Source organism: Tamandua tetradactyla, chromosome 4 (genome assembly GCF_023851605.1).
Source record: "Tamandua tetradactyla isolate mTamTet1 chromosome 4, mTamTet1.pri, whole genome shotgun sequence".
In the NCBI taxonomy this organism is placed as follows: Eukaryota; Metazoa; Chordata; class Mammalia; order Pilosa; family Myrmecophagidae; genus Tamandua; species Tamandua tetradactyla.
The window spans coordinates 51,524,601-51,543,472 of NC_135330.1; the positions used below are offsets into that span (position 1 = coordinate 51,524,601).

Here is an 18,872-nt window from a genome sequence, read left to right on the forward strand (position 1 = left end):
AAGGCAAACTCCATTGGATTTCAAAGTCTGAAAGTCATTTATCCTTCAGCTTGAGAAAGTGGCAGGCCCATCCTTTCCAAGGGCCTATGCAGTGGCCAACCTCTTTCCAAATCAACCTTGGGGGACATTGAGGAGACCACCTTTTTCTTGGCTCCACCCTCTCCAAGCAACAGGGCCACACCTGGGCTCTCTGCCCTTTCCATGGCACACGCTCAGCCCTTCCATGTGGTGGCATCCAGGCTCTCCCCAGTCCCCCATGGAGCATGCTGTACCTTCTCAAAGGCCTAAGGCTGTACAACTCTTCCACTGCAACGAGAAGGGAGACTCATACTCTGCCCTAAGGACAAACTCACCCTCTCCATGTATATGCGTGGGTCCACTCTCCTGGTCCAAGGTGTCTTAACTTCAGACCTGAACTTCCATTGTTCTCACTCTGCAAACTCCAATTTGTCCCTTTTGTGTCCCCCTTTGTCCAGATTGGCAGTGGTTCCGTGTATACCAACAGTCTCTTCAAGCACTCCAGGACTTTTCCATCATTCTCTTCACAGTTCCTTCAAAATCTTCCCCTCATTCATCCGAAAAACTGGTTCAACATGACTGGTATTTGCAAACTGCAGCAACATGCCACTTCTCTGGTACCAAATCTCTTCTAGTTTTCTAGCTGCCAGAATGCAACACACCAGAGATGAATTGGCTTTTAATAAAATGGGATTTATTTCATCAGTTCTTTAGAGGAAAGGCAGCTAACTTTCAATTGAGGTTCTCTCTTATGTGGGAAGCCACAGGGTGATCTCTGCTGGCCTTCTCTCCAGGCCTCTGGGTTCCAACAACTTTCCCCAGGTGATTTCTTTCTGCATCTCCAAAGGCCTGGGCTGAGCTGCGAGAGCTGAGATGAGGTGTGCTGAGCTGCTTGGGCTGTGCTATGTTAAGCTCTCTCATTTAAGCAGCAGCCAATTAAATCAAACATCATTCATTGCATCAGGGACACCTCCTAAACGACTGCAGATACAATGAGCAACAGATGAGCTTCACATGCAATTGGCTCATGGCCGCAGCAATAGAACTAGGCACCTTCACTTAGGCAAGTTGACAACTGAATCTAACCACCACAGATATTTACCTGCAAGACTAAATGGATGAAATGGAAAACTCAAGAAGATAAAACATTATCTTCATTTATCTTCCTTATAAAATGTTAGTAGAAAAATACAAAAAACAAATAAGAAACACTAACTTTTTAAGCTTTTTTGATGAGTAACAGCATTCTGAGATACTGAGGCAAATTATTCAGGTACAATATTACAATTAGAACTGTAAATACTTCTTTTTCTGTGTCCTATCTTAAATGTCAATTCTATTCAGCATGGAAGGAAGACAGCTATTGTAATTTCGAGCAAGAAGGTCAAATTACTTTGTGGATTAGAGTATACAAACTATGAAGGTAAGTTGGGGCCCAAGTATTATTTAAAATGACAGGAAATAGGTTGAAAAGGTTTCAGTATATTTCAATGATGAGTTTACGACTCTTATGAGCATCAATTATCATTGAATATTAGCTCATATTTAAAAGGTAGGAGTAGAGGTAAGATAGAAAAATTGCAGTTGTTATCAAAGCCTCTTAAAAGTTGCTGAAATGGGCGGGTCATGGTGGCTCAGCAGGCAGAGTTCTCACCTGCCATGCCAGAGACCCGGGTTTGATTCCCGGTGCCTGCCCACACAAAAAAAAAAAAAAAAAAAAAAAAGAGTTGCTGAAATGAGCAGTGAAGTTCTATTGTAATGCCCTCCTTGATCAAGAAGGTACAGTGAGAAGCTCCAGACTTGGTCCTCCCACAGAAACTGAAAAACCAGCGAGAACGGGTAGAAAAGTCTTTCTCAGCTCCATCAGCTTCGGAAAGGAGTTAAAAGATTATAACAGGTATGAGCATCAAATCCAGAAAACGGATACTTAAAGGTGGTACAGATCTTAAGGTGCAATAGCTGGCCTCTCCCCATTCTCTCACTGGCTCAGAGTGGAGCTGGTGAGGATCCCTGGTTCTACAGAGAGCAGAACAATCCTCATGAAGTTACTAGAAGCATGTCTGTTGGGCCCAATCTGTCCAGTGGTGGCCTGAGTGATTGCCATCCCAGAACTTGCCCTGCATTTAGAAGCAGCTCACAGAACTCTCTTACAGAGAATGCTGTGGAAGAGCAGTCAAGACAAGCTGCCTGAAGCAAGGAATTGCTGGCTGTGGGACACACAGTACAGTGCCCAGGACAATGAGGAACCTGCTTCCTGTGGAAATGGAGCATTTGGATCCATGTAATGTGGGGATTCCTAAAACCATATGCATGCCTACAACAAGAGGCATAGGCATAAAGGATCAAGGAAACGTCTGTACTTTGACATGGATCTATTCTCTAACCTATTTCCTGAAGAAGCCCTGAAGAAAAGCACTCAAACAAGTCAATATGCAAAGACTGGGAAAGATGTTTCTGTTTTTCCTTCCTTTTCTTTTCTGTTTTGTTTGTTTATTCGTTGGTTGGTTGGTTCCTGGCATTCAAGGAAACCTCTGTCATAACACTAACTGAAAACAAGCTTTAGGAATAGATACCTCAGACCCCTAATTTCAGTGATAACACATTAACATATCAAAATGTCAGGTTTCAACAAAAAGTTACAAAATATACAAAGATGGGAAGTGAGAACCTAGTCAAAGGAGAAGATGAAAACACTAAGGACCATCAACTAGGAGGACGAGACTTGGAGTATAACAGACAAAGAATTTTATTAAATGGTCCTAAATCTGATTAAAGAGCTAAAGGAAAACATAGATAATTAAAGGAAATCAAGGAAATGTCAGAAGAATACAAAGAGATTAGAAAAAGAGAACTGGAAATTATGAAATGGAATGAAGCAAAGCTGAAGACCATGATAACAGAAATTAAAAATTTAGCTAGAGGTTATCAATAGCAGATTGCGGATGGCAGAAGAAAGACAGCTTGAAGATAAGACAACGGAAATCATCCAGTCTGAGGAGAAAGGAAATAAAGAATGAAGAAAAATGAACTGAGGGTGGTGCAACAGTGGCTCAGCAGGTAGAGTTCTCACCTGCCATGCCAGAGACACAGGTTCGATTCCCAGTGACTGCCCATGAAAAAAAAAAAAAAAAAAAAAAAGCGAACAGAGCCCGAGGAACCTGTGGGATATGATCATATGCACCAATATACACATTGTAGGAGTTTTAGAAGGAGAAGAAAGAAAGAAGGGATCAGGGACAATACTCAAAGAAATAGTGGCTGAAAACTTCCCAAATTTAATGAAAGACTTGAATGCACACATTCAAGAAGCTCAGTGAACCCTAAACAGGATGCAAGCAAACAGACCAATGCAGTGGCATATCGTAATCTGTTGAATGTCAAAGATAAACAGATAATACTGAAAGGCTGTAAGAGAAAAGCAGTGTTTCAAGTGCATGGGTGCTTCCATAGATTAAATGACAATTTCTCACTGGAAATTATAGGATAAAGACTGTGGGTTGTCATATTTAAGTTCATGGAAGTAAAATATTGTCAACCAAGAATTCTATATCTGGAAAAGAGTCTTTTGAAAAGGAGGACGAGATTATGACATTCCTGGATAAACAAAAGCTGAGGGAGTTCATCATCATAGATTGTCCCTACCAGAGATGCTAAAGAGAGTTCTGCAGGTTGAAGCAAAAGGACAATAGACAGCAGAGGAAGCCACATAGAGAAATAAAATCTTCAATAAGGGTAGCGATATGGGTAAAGATAAATGCCAATACTACTGTATGCTTGATTTGTAACTACACCTACTTCTTACAGTATCTAAAATGCCAATGCATAAAATGTAATGATACATCAGTGGTTTTGGATTCAAAATGTATCAGCATATAATATGGGACAAGAACTATGTAAGGTGGAGTGATGAAGGGATAACAAAATATAGTTTTGTATATTATTGAAGTTACATTTGCATCAAAGCAAAGGAAATCATTACAGATTTAGGATATTAAATTAAAGCCATGTGATAATTATAAACAAAATATTGGAAACTATGCAAGCTCATACAGACAGATATTAGAATACAGTTGCTCTGGTGGCGTACAGAGGGAGTTAATACATAATGGACATAGGGTTTCTGTTTGGGGAAAAAGGAAAGTTTTAGTAATGGACTGCAATATTGTGAATGTGTTGAATCCTTTTGAATTGCATGTTTAGGAGTGGATGAGATGGGAAAGCTTATGTTGTTTATTTGTTCCCATAATTAATAGTAATAATAATAATAATAATAAAGCAACTAAAGAGGCATTGGCAATTAAATGCAACACATGATCCTGAATGAGACTTAGCAATGGAGGAGAAAAGTTTCAAAGGGACTTGATTGGAATATAAGAAAAAGTTTAGGGCGGGCCGCGGTGGCTCAGCGGGCAAAGTGCTTGCCTGCTATGCCGGAGGACCTCGGTTCAATTCCCGGCCCCAGCCCATGTAACAAAAACAAAAAAACAAAATACAATAAAAACAAGAAAATGTTTAAAGATGTTTCCCTTTCTTCCTTCCTTCCTTCCTTCTATCCTTCCTTCCTTCTCTCTGTCTTTCCTTTAAAAAAAAAAAAGAAAAAGTTTAAATATAGACTATGAGCTTTATATAAATATTAAATTCCTTAAATTTGTTAACTGTACTTGAGGTGGTTACATAAGTGAACATCCTTGTTCATAGGAAATATACATGGCAGTATTAAGTATTCAAGAAACGTGATGTATATGAACTAAACTCGTATTCATAAAATAGATAGATAGATAGATAGATAGATAGATAGATAGATAGATAGAATGATAGGGACATGTGGCAAAATTTTAAAATTGTTGGATCTGGTATTGGGGTAGAGGTTTGCTGGAGTTCTCTGTATGGAGTTTGTATAATTTTCGCAACTATCTTGTAACTTTGAAAGTAGCTCAAAATAAAAAGTTAAAAATTCAATAGAATGTCTTTTATAATATCAGAGCATCAGAGATGGTTTATTGTAACTGAAAATTTACATTTCAGGAGATAGACTTAGTATGGGCCATACTAATTAAGTAATATGTCATCTGTACTTAAAATTAAAATGATTTAATTTGCCGTTATTTTTAGGCCCCAATACAATTTAGCTCTTCGCATTTATGAGGATATTCCCTTTCTTTTCCATTAATAAAATTTGCATATATAACTTAGAGTGATGTACAAATAAGCATTTGTTTTTCTATTTTTTTTTTTTTTAACATGGGCAAGCAGTGGGAATCGAACCCAGGTCTCCAGCATGGCAGGCGAGAACTGTACCAGTGAGCCACTGTGGCCCACCTTCTATTTGTTTATATTTGTAATGACTGGCAGTCAGTATGCATTGAACATTTTTGATTGAATAATTTCTTATTCTTACTTATGTATATGAGATGATTACAATTGGAAATTTTATTTTCACTTTAACTTTGTATATAATTTAAGGATATGTTCATAAAGATGATTTACCTAAATGCACAGGAATTCACTGGGATATTTCTATTACTAAGAATGAGTTATAATTATCCTTCACGTGAATATAATTTCCCAAAAGGATGCAAAAATAAATTGAATAGCTTTCCATGATTTAATGACACGTAGGTACGTTTGAAGATAGTATGTCTTTGAAAAAGAGAAGGAAATAACTTCTACCTTGTAGATTTGCGAAAGAAAGAAAAATTACTGCTTACAGTGCTGATTTTCTCATACTGACTTTAGCACAAACAACCGCAGAACAAGAAAATTGGATGGTTTTACAATTTAATAGACCCAATTCATCATTAAACACCTTGACAAAAGAAGAGTTGCAGATTTTTTGACTCAAAGTTATGTTTTTTTTCCCAAAAACTTAGATATCAAAGTAGTATCTTGTCCTCTTTTAAAAAATGCTGCCAAGATCATCTCTCTGAATGAAATCACTGAACAGAAAAATATATAGCACATATATCTCATGCTTAGATTTGTTTCCTCTTTTTGAAGAGTAGGTCTCTATTCAGTAGATCTCTATTGTGTCTCAAAATAAATTTAAGAGAAATTTTTAAATTATAGAAAATAGAGAGGGTAATAAAAAGGTAACCATGTTCTTGTCACCCAGAATTGTTTTAATAATGTTTGTTTCCTTCAAATAACTGTTTAAATGGATGAAATAAAATATTTCAAATACATTTGAAGTGGACTTTAACCATTAATGCCAATTCATTCTCTACTGTATAAGCAAAAGACTATTAAAATCAATTTTTGTGTACCCTCCCAATCATATTATATGTATCATCTATGTATCTGTATAGAATAAATATTTTTTGTGTCTATGTTTGGATTTCTACAATAGGTTTTATAATACTATTGAGGAAATATGCCCTTATTGCTCAACCTTAAACGTTTGAACAATATATTTATTTAGTGATGGCTCATGCAGTTTAGTACTGGTTGGAAAGAGGTGATTGCTACATTTCACAGTGGTAGCTTAGAAAGAGCCATGGTAGGACCACTGACAACAATCAAAGTTAACAGACACTGCAAATTAAAACTTTGATCAGTAAGTTGATGAATGAGCATGCCACTGTCTATATCTCTATCTCTATATCATCTTTCCATTTAGCTGTTATATTTTATTTTATAAATATGCCAAAATTTAATTAGCCATCATCTTGTTGATGGGATTTTCTTCCTTCCTTCCTCTGTCCCTTCCCTTCCCTCCCCTTTCTTCCCCTCCCTTCCCCTTCACTTTCTTTCTCTTCCATTTTTTCAATATGCTATTATAGACAATAGCACCCTGTATATATTCTCTGGGCAATATATGGGAGGTGGAATTGCTGAATTCTGGAGTATACCACATAGGGCTTCCACATGACGAGTATGCTGGTTCTCATTTCTCCCATACTTTACAAATCATGATGTTTTCAGATTTATCATGTTTTGCTAATTTCAGGGATTAAATATTGTATTACTGTTTTGTTTCTATTTTCCTGATTATAGTAAATTTGTTCACCTATTGTTCATTTTTTTTTTTTGGTGGGCGGGGCATTGTCCAGGAATCGAACCGGGGTCTTCCGGATGGAAGGCGGGCATTCTACCATGGAACACCCGTGCACCCTATTGTTCATTTATTTTAAACCTATCATTCCTTGTTGCACGTAAGGAGAAAATAAATTTCATAGTGACAAAGTACGTTCATTATCCAAATGTATGTATTATGTAACTCTTACCGTCTAAGAATGAAAGGATTACTTGAAATCAGACCCGTTTTATTATTCTGTTTTGATTTTTTTGTCACTAGAAGATAGTGTCAGTTCATGATACATATGCCTGCTCTTCTTCATTACTTTAAAAATAATGTCACAATTGTTTGTCCTTTCATTGTTAACCTATTCCTTCTATTACTATTTAATATTCACGGTCTATATTAAGCAGTGCTATAGATGTTCAAGATTTTCAGCTGAAAACAAAATAAATCACAAAAAGGAACTATTGACTGAATGGAGCTTCCAATGTGTAAAATCAGACTATAAATAAGATACATAAAGAAAACATACTGTATCTTAAATAACGGTAAGATCTTAGGACAAGCAAAGCAAGCAGAAAGATGCTAGAAAGGTTATACTTTCAGAAAGAGTGACCAAAGAGTGTCTCACAAAGAAGTGAACATTGAGTGAAGCTTCGTAGGATGCAAGAGAGCAAATTGCATATTTGGCGAATAAGTCTTCTAGTCAGAATGACCAGCAAGTTCAGAGGCATTGTCTACTTGAAAACCTCTGCTTTTGAGGTTTTCAGCAGTGATATTACATTATCTCTCCTTGGAGATAAAAACCTTAAAAAATTATTAAAAATAAATAAAATGGCATTTCAAAAATCTAACCCTAAGAGAGCATATCGCTTATTCCTCATTACAATGATTATATTGGGAAAACGCAAAAATTTTCCTGTATCCATATCCCTTCATTTTATTTTAACAATAGATTGTTCCTTCAGGTTCTAGTGGTTATAACATTGAAACTAGTCTCAAGTTAAACTATAATTTTGTTCCATAATGGTTAAAATCAAATGAAGTATAAACAGTTATTTTTTAAAAGGTAGCAACATGTACATTTTCATCTACTCCAATCAAAATTTCTGACAGGTTCCCATTGTTATCAATAGGCATGCATTAGAGGAGTTTATATACACAGAAAAATAAACATATACAAGTGGTTAAGCTTAAAATCCTATTGAGATTGATAAATGGAAAAGGAAAACTGTTCTCTTCGCCCGAAATCTAAATTTTCCTCTCATTTCTCATCATGACTTTCACTTAAATGTTTGAACTTATCCTTCCCTTTCCTCTGAGAATAGCTGTCTGTAGTTAAGGATAATTTGGAGATAAGAATTCTCATGACTGAACACCTGAGCATTCGGGCATCTCAGCATCAAATAACATTTGCTGCTAAGTGTGTGCTGAATGTGTACTTCCACTTATATTTAGTGAACACCTTTATTGATCTATGTGTCTTCTGTAACCCCAAATGTGGAAACAAGGTGTGACTCTAGATAACCTGGCTAGTACCTGAGCTTATAGGGCACTCGGCAATGATTTTCCATTTCTTCTTATTTCACTGGGTGACTCCATTCTAGCTGAAAATGAATTTATATATCTCAAACCTACCCAGTGGCTGAGATGCTGCTACCTTCTCCTTGAGCTATTTAAACTCTCTCTAAGCTTTCATCTCTGCCTTTCCATGTGCTGCATGACTTCTGTTATCGGACAATGGGCTCACTGCCTAATATGCACAGAATTCAATGCCATTACACCAGGATTTTGAGGAAAGAAAGAGTTTTGTTGCTAGGTAGACCTGCAAATAGACCAGAGTTAAACTCACATTTGTTTCCCTGATCTGAGACTTAAGAGAGTTTTGTGGAATGGGAACAAAGGGAGGTGGTGACAGTGACGGGGATTTAAGTTGACATATTTTGATTGGTTGGTTGTAGGATGGTTTGTGTATGATGGAAATATTCTAGTGGAGTGCATCTTACTTTCCTTTTAAGGGGCTTCTCACATTTTATTTGCTCTCCATGACTCCTTGCCCCCATAACCTTTGGCTCAGTTTATATGATCTGTGATTAAAAGAGCTCAGAAGAAAAGGTTATAGGTGAGAGGATATGCTCACAAACCAGTTTTTCCTGCCCACGGTTTCAGGAATGGTATAACTGCTAACTGCTTAGCTGGATAGCTTTCTACTACCTGTGCCATACTTCCCATCACACTTCTATCAACCTAAATAAATTATTCCTCCATAACCTTAGATTCATCTCAATGGACATGTTTACTTTTCAGGACAAAGTTCCATTTCTGCCTGTCTCAGATCAGATGCAACATACTACATTTTCATCCAATAAATGTTGAAATAGTTTGTATATAAAGAAGAGTAATTAAAGGGAATTTTCCTTTTCTTCTTCAAAAACATTATAGATTTTTTTTAAAAATCACCCCTACTTGAAATAAGAAAGTTATCAGGAAAGAAAAATAACCCGAAAAAAATATTTTCCTGTTAAAACATAACATTTAGTATGCATATGATTAGTTTGCTTTTTCACATTATTTTAATGGTTATAAATATTAATTTTGGTTTTAAATGTGTGTAAAAACACATATATTACCTGATGGATTTTGTACAGATTCAGAATGTAAATAACATAAATGCCATGTCATGTTTTCTTTCACAATTATTTAGAATAATGAAAAGGTGTTGTAAAATAAGGTTTAATATAATGTGCTCTCTGCTTAGTTTAGAATGGGTGAGGATTAATGGGAGTTATTTTTATCTATGCTTTATTTGAACCATGATAAAATGAACTGCACAGGAGCTCTATTTTAGACAGAACAGGAAGAAATATTAAAAATTGGATAATTGATGGTAGGCTAGTGTTTTCTATAGGTTATCATGCAAATTAAAATTCAGCTTTAAACACTCACAGAGTGCTATATTAGTAAATGAATGCCTTCCTTATTCTATGTGAAGGCTTCAAAGTAAATTTACTTTCACTCAATGGGTTTAATGCATAGAAATGACTGCAACTTCACAAGGAAATTAAAGATTTCTGTGTCAAGTTCTCCTGTTGGCCCATTCAGTACCCCTTTCCTCTTATTCTATACTAACCAAACCAACAATATTGTTTATACCTGCAGTTTTTACAACTGAAAATACTCAGCTGTATATCGCTCTTGAAACACTCATATGGCTCTATAGTATAACTATAGGAATTTAGTTTGCACAGAATGCCCTGGTCAATTGTTGCTTTCCCCATTAAAAAGCAAAGACTTTAGTGGAAAAGGCTTCTCAGCCTTTGGCGCATATACTTCCGTCTCCTTACGTATGGAATATGATAATAGTGACTCAGTTGCTGGCGTGATTTTGCAATGTTGAAAAGGCAAAAACCTTTAGGTATCAGAGTGGAAACACAGAAAGCCTCTAAATCCTGATGCAATCACGGCAGCCTATGACAGTCTTTGGTTCCTTACAATTAATATTCTGTTAGCATGAGTAAAATAAACCTCTTACTTTTGTGAAAATAGAATGGACAATGACTTCCCAAACTATCTTGATTTGCTTCAGCTTCCACATTCTCCAGGAAGGACAGAGTCAACTGGGAATCCAATGAAGCAGCTCCAGCTTGACATAACTATGAACTCTTGAGTGCCCAGGGCATTTCCACAGCTACAGCAACCACAAGTCTCCCATAAAGAACCTGTTTAGGCTAATTACAGAAAAATACACTAGTAAACATCCTGCCTGTGTAGTATCTGAACTGACCAACCTTATCCAAGGATACTCCACCCAAAACCTCCATGGACCCCTCCCAAGACAGCCCCATCCACAAATAACCCTATAAGCCACTTCCCAAACCTCACTCCACAAGCAGGTTTGATTAGTAACAAATTAACAGATGGAAGTTTGTTATTTCCCAAATAAAGTTACTTAATAAATCATGTACATATAGAAATAATTACTAACATCATAAAATATATTTTGTTAAATACATTTCAGTAATTATTTCATTGAGACAAATAAACCAACACATTTATAGATTGCCCTGGAAGGTAGAAAACCATAATCGGTATGGCAAATAAGACTTTGTTTCCATCAGCTTAACCCGTTTGTTACTAATCATATAATGGAGGAAACTAGAGATGGTCTATTTCTTCCTTCCTTTCCTCCAACTTTTTCCTTTCTTTCTTTTCCACAGAAACTACCACTCTAAGAAATCTTACCAGAATTACAATTAAATTAAAAAGTAAAGAGTATCTTTATTTGAAATGGGTACAGCAAGAGTATAGTGATTTACCACCTTTTTGGCTCCTCCTCTTTCTTTCCTAGTATTTGCTGGTTTGGGAGGATAAGGTATAATCTTTTACAAGAAGATATAAATTAGTGATTTCATTAAAATTGTTATTTTTGGGTGCACAGGTAGCTCAGTGGTTAGAATGCCTACCTTCCATGCGGGAGACCTGGGTTCGATTACTGGACCATGCACCGCCCCCCCAAAAAAAATATTTCATGAATAAGGAAATGGAAGTAAAGAGAGACAAAATTTCTTTCTCTGGGCTATAGATAATGGATTTTGGATGAGTTGCATTCAAGATATTAAAGGATTGATTGAAATCACTTTCTTAAAACTTTCTGCAATGAAAGTCTGAAGATAAAATGATGTACTGATAGTAATAACAGTGTACTGAACAATGTGGTATAGATTTGTGCATTTTAATACATTAGATATGCTTTTAGCTCTCACCCTGAAGTCAAATCAATTTAAATTTTGTAATGGGGGGAGTTCAATTATCAACATTTTCCTTTTATTCCCTACTTTTTAATATGACTCCCATAACGGTTTAAAATTATATTCACTCAATCTATATTCATGTGACCTCTAGAGTTTAAATTTGAATCAAGATAGCAATAAAACTACAGACTTAAATTACCAGCATGCATCAATATGAGAAAATTTAATCTGAAGAAGTATTGGAAAAAGTTATTGAATATGTGTTCTATCTAAGGCGAGACGGCTAATTACACTATTACTTGAACCTGTTGTCAGCCAGTTATCTTGATAATTTTAAAAACATAATGAAACAATTTATCAAAGTGGCACTAAAAATCCTATTAAATCATCAATTAAACAAGTGCTGTTTTTGTTTCTTGGTATATTTTTGTATCAAATCTATGCAATACAATTCATTGGTTAAAAGATCAAATACAGATTTTTTTTTAAGAAATAAGTGTGTGTTCAGCAATTTGCTTTTCTACAAATACTGCAAAGTACTATTTTGTTCAAGGAAATGTGCAGATGGATCAGGCCTGTGAGAATGTACTCAAGGAGAACGCCCAGTCTCAGAGAGAAAAGGACATGTATGAAAATAGTTAAAATTCCAGAAGAATGTGAGAAGTGCCTTTAAGGAAGTGTGAATTAAATCTATAAAGATTTAAGAGGGAACCATTTCATCTGATTTTTTTGATGAGGTAAAGTATCTTGAAGAAGGAAGCATTTTATTCAGGACTTGAAAAGTAACTTCAGAGTTGGATAATGACAGCAAAAAGAATATTTAATTAGCTATAGCTCTGCCAAGATATGAAAGATCAATACAGACACTAAAATTAGTTCGGTGTATTCTTATATCAGCTTTTCTCTTCTTGTTTATAGAGCAGTGAAAAACTGCAGGACTGGAAGGAAGTGACTCTTTTTATTTTGTAGATGAGTAAGTTGAAGTTCAAAATGTCCAAGTAATTTTTTCAAGCCTACATAGATAATTAAAGCCAGACATTAGAGCATCATGTATTTAGGATTTCTAGAAATAACACATGTAGCTAATTCCATCCTTTTGTATGCTATCTGCTTGAAACTCTTACTGTCTGTTTTAAATCTTTCTGTCTCAGTTTTATAATGCTTCCCTATGGAGATCTTCTGGTATCCTCCCAAGACTCTGTCGCAGAGCCTCCTCCCACGTGCTCTCTTTGCATCCAGCACTGGGGTTAAGATTATTGTAAATCACCATTCTGAATCTACTTGATTGGTTTCACTACATAATAGGAGCTCAATAAACATTTTCTTAATGCACACACAATTGCAAAAGCATGTACTGGCTTACATTGTTCTACTCTTGTTTCTAATGCACGTGAATTGCTTCCCAAACCAGGTTATTTATAGTATAAGGGCTATATCTCTTATCACAATCCTCACTCTTGACGCTCACAGCTAAGAACAGAAAAAAATACTTTCTAGAGGCATATACAATCCCAAATTGAACCAGAAGGAAGGAGCTTCATTACAAAACTCAGCTTCTACTTGCAAACTCAACAACAGATTAAGAGTAAGTAGAGATAGGCCATGATTATTTAAATGGCATTCTTGCCACAGGGAAGGAAATATCAGGAGTTTTGGAGAAACATCCTTCCAGTTACAATATTTTCGTTCATTCTTTTGAATGAATATTAAATTATATATATAAATTATATATATATATTTTAAAATGAAAAGAAAGCAAATAAGCGTCTTTTAAAACTAAGTGCATTGAAGAGAACACCTTTATTCCATTTTTTTCTTTGGCAAATAAAATAATGAAATGATCACAAGAGAGAATGTGCAGATGGGGAAAGAAACACTTTCCAATAGTAAAATTCCTTCCTTGGTAATGGAAAGAAAATGCAATTATTATTGTTATATTATTGATTAATACTCCATGCAAAGCTAAATTCATTGTTCTTATGCATGATTTGTCAGTCACACACAAATTCATTTAGAGTTAGAAATAATTTTGGTTACCAGTACCAGACAACCCCCACATAGTAGCTTTAAAATGTGTAAAGACAGAATGATTAATTACCACACTAACCATCTTGATTTGCTTGACACCCCACATTATCCAAGGAGAACCAAATCAACTAGGAATCAATGAAGCAGCTCCAATGTGACCTACCTATGATCCTTGAGTGCCCAGGACATTTCTGCAGCTATAACAACTGCAAATCTCCCAGAAAGAACCAGTTTAAGCTAATTGCAGAAACATCTGCTGGCAATAATCCTGCTTCTGTATTATCTGAAATGGTTAGTCATCTCCAAAGACACCCCTGTCTGTGTAGTATCTGAATCAGCCAAACTCGTCCAAGGACTCCCACTTAAAACCTCCACTAACAATGCCTTACCCCCAACCTGGACAGCGCAATCCCCCAAATAACCCATATAAACCACTCCCTACACCTCAACCCTCAAGCAGGAACTTCTTTTTGGCTCTGTTCCACATACACATTTGCTCTTGGTCAATATAACTTCATTCTTGCCCTTGCAATAAGTCCCCTAGTTATTACCTGCATCCACAACTGGAAGCCAGGGACTAAATGAAATATGATTCAGAGTACAATTGCAGAACAAATAAGAATACCTTAACTCATCATTTCTAAATGCATTCTCTTGTTACGCGAATACTTGACTTCCCTAACACATCAATGCCATTGCAGTTGTGATGGGAATGACAGGGAGGGGAGATGCTATCTCTGTATATGGATAACAAAGATAACATGTTTCTAAAATTTATGGAAATCCAAACTTAAGGAATGGTTTATCAGAGGCCTGAGGAAAATGTTTGACTTTCCATCACAAGTTATCATAAAAGGTATAATACATTTTTAAATGTGGCATTAGCAAACGTGCTTTTCATGGTCATGACTAATACTGAGAACCTTAACTGTTTGGAGACTTAGTGATAACATCTCATCTAAAATTTTCAATTAAGAAATGGGAAGAGGTTCTTTTAAAAATCATTTCAATTACATCATAGCGACTTTTGGTGTGTCCTTTTTATCATTTTTTTTCTTTTAGAAAACTTTTTACTCTTTATGATATTATCAAAATTATACTTACATAAATGCCTTGTATCAAATCTTATATTTCCCTAATATAAAGTTTTAACATATAAAACTAATTCATCATTGCACCATGGGTTTTCTATATCAATGTTGAGTTTCTACATATTTTATATACAATTAAAACATTTTTAATATGTCAGAAATATTTAGTTTGAATCATAAGATCATTTTTGCTTTATAAAATCTTTAAATTATACCTAATAATGTCTATTTCTCTTATGTTAATTCTTTGTGCTGTAAAATTCCAAGCTGTTTTAAAAATTCTAAACATTAAAAAATTATTTTTAAATATAATTATACATTTATTTTATAACATTTACTTTCTGAAACAGTTCTCAAACAGTTATAAGCTACTTCTTGAAATTGTAAATGCATATTTCTGTTGGCTACTACTGCCTTTAACCACTTAAGAGCAAAGATTGCCTTTTTCCAGTCTGCATGCTCAATGTCTATCCCCTAGTGGGTGGTCAATGAACGTTTATGAATAAATAATATTTCTTGTGTCTCATTTGCAAAAAAAAATAAGCAGAGTTCTTACCTTCCAGAATCTTAAAATGCTTTCAGATATACTTTGAGATAGATACATTAAAATTATGGGTGTTATAAAAATTATTCATAATACTTTGAATAAAAAAGAATGCTTTTGATCTGTTTCATTGGAAGAAAAAAAATAATGGTAATAAATAGCTCTGTTCCCCAATGTCAATATAAACTGAACATATATTTTATACAAGGTTATTTTAGATTTGTGGCTTACTGACATGTACAGAGTGGCATTGAGTTAGCAAATGTTTTTTTGTAAGGGAAAACATCCTACCATATATCAAATCAGTTTGGAATAGAAAAAAAAACAATTCAAGGAGCATTTTCTTCCAAAACTTAGCTTCTTATCCCATCCTTGTATAAGAAGAAAGTGAATTTCCCATTAATAATAGGATCTGTAAGAAAAAGACATAAAGATAACATCAACCACCATTTCATTTCCCCCAATTTAAGATTCCAAGATGTAACAAGTAAGCAAATTGAATTAGCTAATTAATATGCACAGTGTTCTGACCACCAAACTGTATATTTAATAAAGTCCATCATTTATTCATTCAATACATATTAATTTAGTCCTTAATCTTGATCAGGCAGAGTGCTAGGTGCTGAGAATGAGTAAGCATATGCATGAACCATTTCATCAAGAGCTATGCAGTACCATTAGGAAGACAGATACATAGAAAATAATCACTCAAAAATGCAAAATAATATCGCTTCTCGCCCTTTTGGCTAAGATCAAGTGTAGTATCTGTCCTTATCAGTTTAATGTCTGATACGTCCTCTATCCGAGGACAAAATATTAAATGGATTTTTGGAGCAGGGAGATGAAATAGGAGCTTGCTCCGTCCACTCCACGCATCGACCTGGTATTGCAGTATCTCCAGGAACGGTGCATCCCTTGTGGGGGAAACATGCGTTAGTTCAAAACGTAAGCTTTATACTTGGCGTTGTCGGTCATCTCTTCGTTTTCTCTCTCCTGATCTGTTTTTCTATTCCCAGCTGTTCTATTGAGGGCTTCAGGTTCTTCGGTTCTGTGTATATGCTTGGGTTTCTTCCACTCTTTGTGCCTGGCAGCACCTGGCCGTTACAGCTGGCTCTCTAAGCTACTAACTGAACTACTGGTTTCCTTACTTGTCACCCCTGGTTGCTAACTGAAATCACTGTTTCTGTTTTCTCTTATCCCTATTACTGAAAAAAGAAAGCAAAATAAATCTCTGAACAGTATAGAAAATGAGATCATGAGGTGTTATGATATTTTAATAAGTAAACAAGGACATATGTAATTAATTAGATGAGGAGGTCAGAAATCACCTTATAAAATCATAAGGCATTATACAGTTCTCTCCTTACATGTGTTAATACATGATTATTAAATGCTTATTTGTTGAATATGTCACTGAGCCAAGTACATTGAGAAACAAAGATAGTTTGAAACACACAGAATACATCAATTATCACAACTGGAACCAATGCTTCTCCACTGAAGTTGAGGCATGTAGGTACATACTCTGTAAACTGATTGGGCAGGTGAGCAGAAAACTATTACATGGAGAAACTTCCATCCCAAATGAAGCATTTGTTATTCTAGGGTAATAATTATTTTAAGTGCTATGTGGTGTTTGTCATTCAGCTTTGTTGTTGGGCTGAATCTTTAAAAGTATACATAAGACTACTGGGAGACAGCATGGTACAACAAACAGAAAGAAATATTTTACTGAAAACTGAAGCTCCCAAGCGAAATGACATTTGTATGACTGTGTGTCAAAAAAGGTCCGGAAATGAAATAATGCTGTGATTTGACAGTTTCCATAGAAAGTTTAGCTATAATGCAAACATAGAGCCAATCTATTAAAATTCAATTAAAGTTGCTTATAAACAATTATTTTGCTAGTGCCCCATCTCTTTTCCAAATGTGCATCTCCTCTTAAATGTCTAGATAATTGAACTGCCCAACCATTCTTCAATTCAACCTAAACTTGGGCTTCGTCTTTTCCTTTTCCTCCTCTCCTGTTCCTTGGAAACTATAGCAGTCACTAATGAAGTTTCTACTTCCTCTATATCCCTCTAAATCCCTTGATATTCTTTTTAGTCTGCAATTTCACTTTCTAAATTTTTACCAAGACCAGTAATTGTCAAACTATCCTTTGTAAAGGACCAGAGTCCTCCTATCACCATTTCATCATAGAAAACAATTTGGCAAGATAAATAAAAATAAAATAATTGGAATAAAAGAAATGCAGAAAACAAAGACCAATAAAGTACAAATTTCATTTTTATAAAATGCAAGAGACATAAACTCACATTGCAGTAAATTTAATCAGGACAAATATAATACAGGAAGAAAGAAGTATAAGCATTTAATATATTGTTCATGGAATGCATACACAAGATTATATAGATAATCACTTTTGCAGGATATACTTTGCCTCCTTCAGACCTTAATAAACAAAAAGCAGTGAGCAAAACAGTGATTTCCTGTATCAAAGACCAATATACACATGTACAACAAACAATGCTACACTGTCTTAATTATCATAGCTCTATAATAATGTATAAGAAATTTTGAACTTTTTATATATGGATACTACCTTATTGCATAATCCTATTTTGAAATTACTTTTTTTTTCTGAGGCCATTCAATACCAATTTCTGCATCAGTTGGTGACCTGGCAGGATATAGATAGTATTATAACTGAGGAATTCATGGAGCATTTAACTAGGCATGGGATATTGACAGACTGTAGGGAACACGAGAGGACTAGTAGCTATAGGGAATTTTTACCATCACTAGGACTGAAAGGGTGATGAAAACAATCAATGTTTTGAGGCTTAATATGATAAATGGAATTACTTTTACTTGTTAACTTAATTTATTCTATGTTGATGAAATCAGCAGTCTAAGACAATGATGTATATCTAAACCCCAGGTTTGTTTAATTTTAGTAACACTGATATTAAAACAATCAGTCTCATAGAATTATATTGTAGAGAATAGAAGTGATTTTAAAGCAATTTCAGCAAGTTTAGGACACACATGTTTAGCTTTTATGTATGATGAAGCAAGTGTTGCTATATTTCAAAATTTGTATTTAATCTGCCATCCTGTTTCAAATTTTTTTCTTCAATAATTATGATTAAAATAGAGTACTGTTCCATGGAAAAACAAACACTAGATTTTATACACTTTGTTGTAAAATTGTCCAGCTGACCTTAAACTATAAGTTTTGTAATGTGGTTCTACTACAGCTTCTAGTAAAAAGCTCTTGAAGCATGCAACTGTAAAATTGCTGTTAGAAGTTCCTAAAAGGAGATCAACTTTTATTCTATGTTGTTCCCATGACAAATAATTTGTGGAGCAGCAACAATCCACATAACACATTGTGAGAAGCTCTGATCTTCACTATA

At 35.0% G+C, this 18,872-nt stretch overlaps 1 non-coding gene across 1 annotated transcript; it reads left to right on the top strand.

The window, feature by feature from the left end:
• The first annotated feature begins 16,176 nt into the window (after positions 1 to 16,176).
• Positions 16,177 to 16,367, top strand: LOC143681984 (U2 spliceosomal RNA). The gene has a single exon (XR_013175016.1). It is a non-coding gene; the product is annotated as a U2 spliceosomal RNA (small nuclear RNA).
• The last annotated feature ends 2,505 nt before the right edge of the window (positions 16,368 to 18,872 follow it).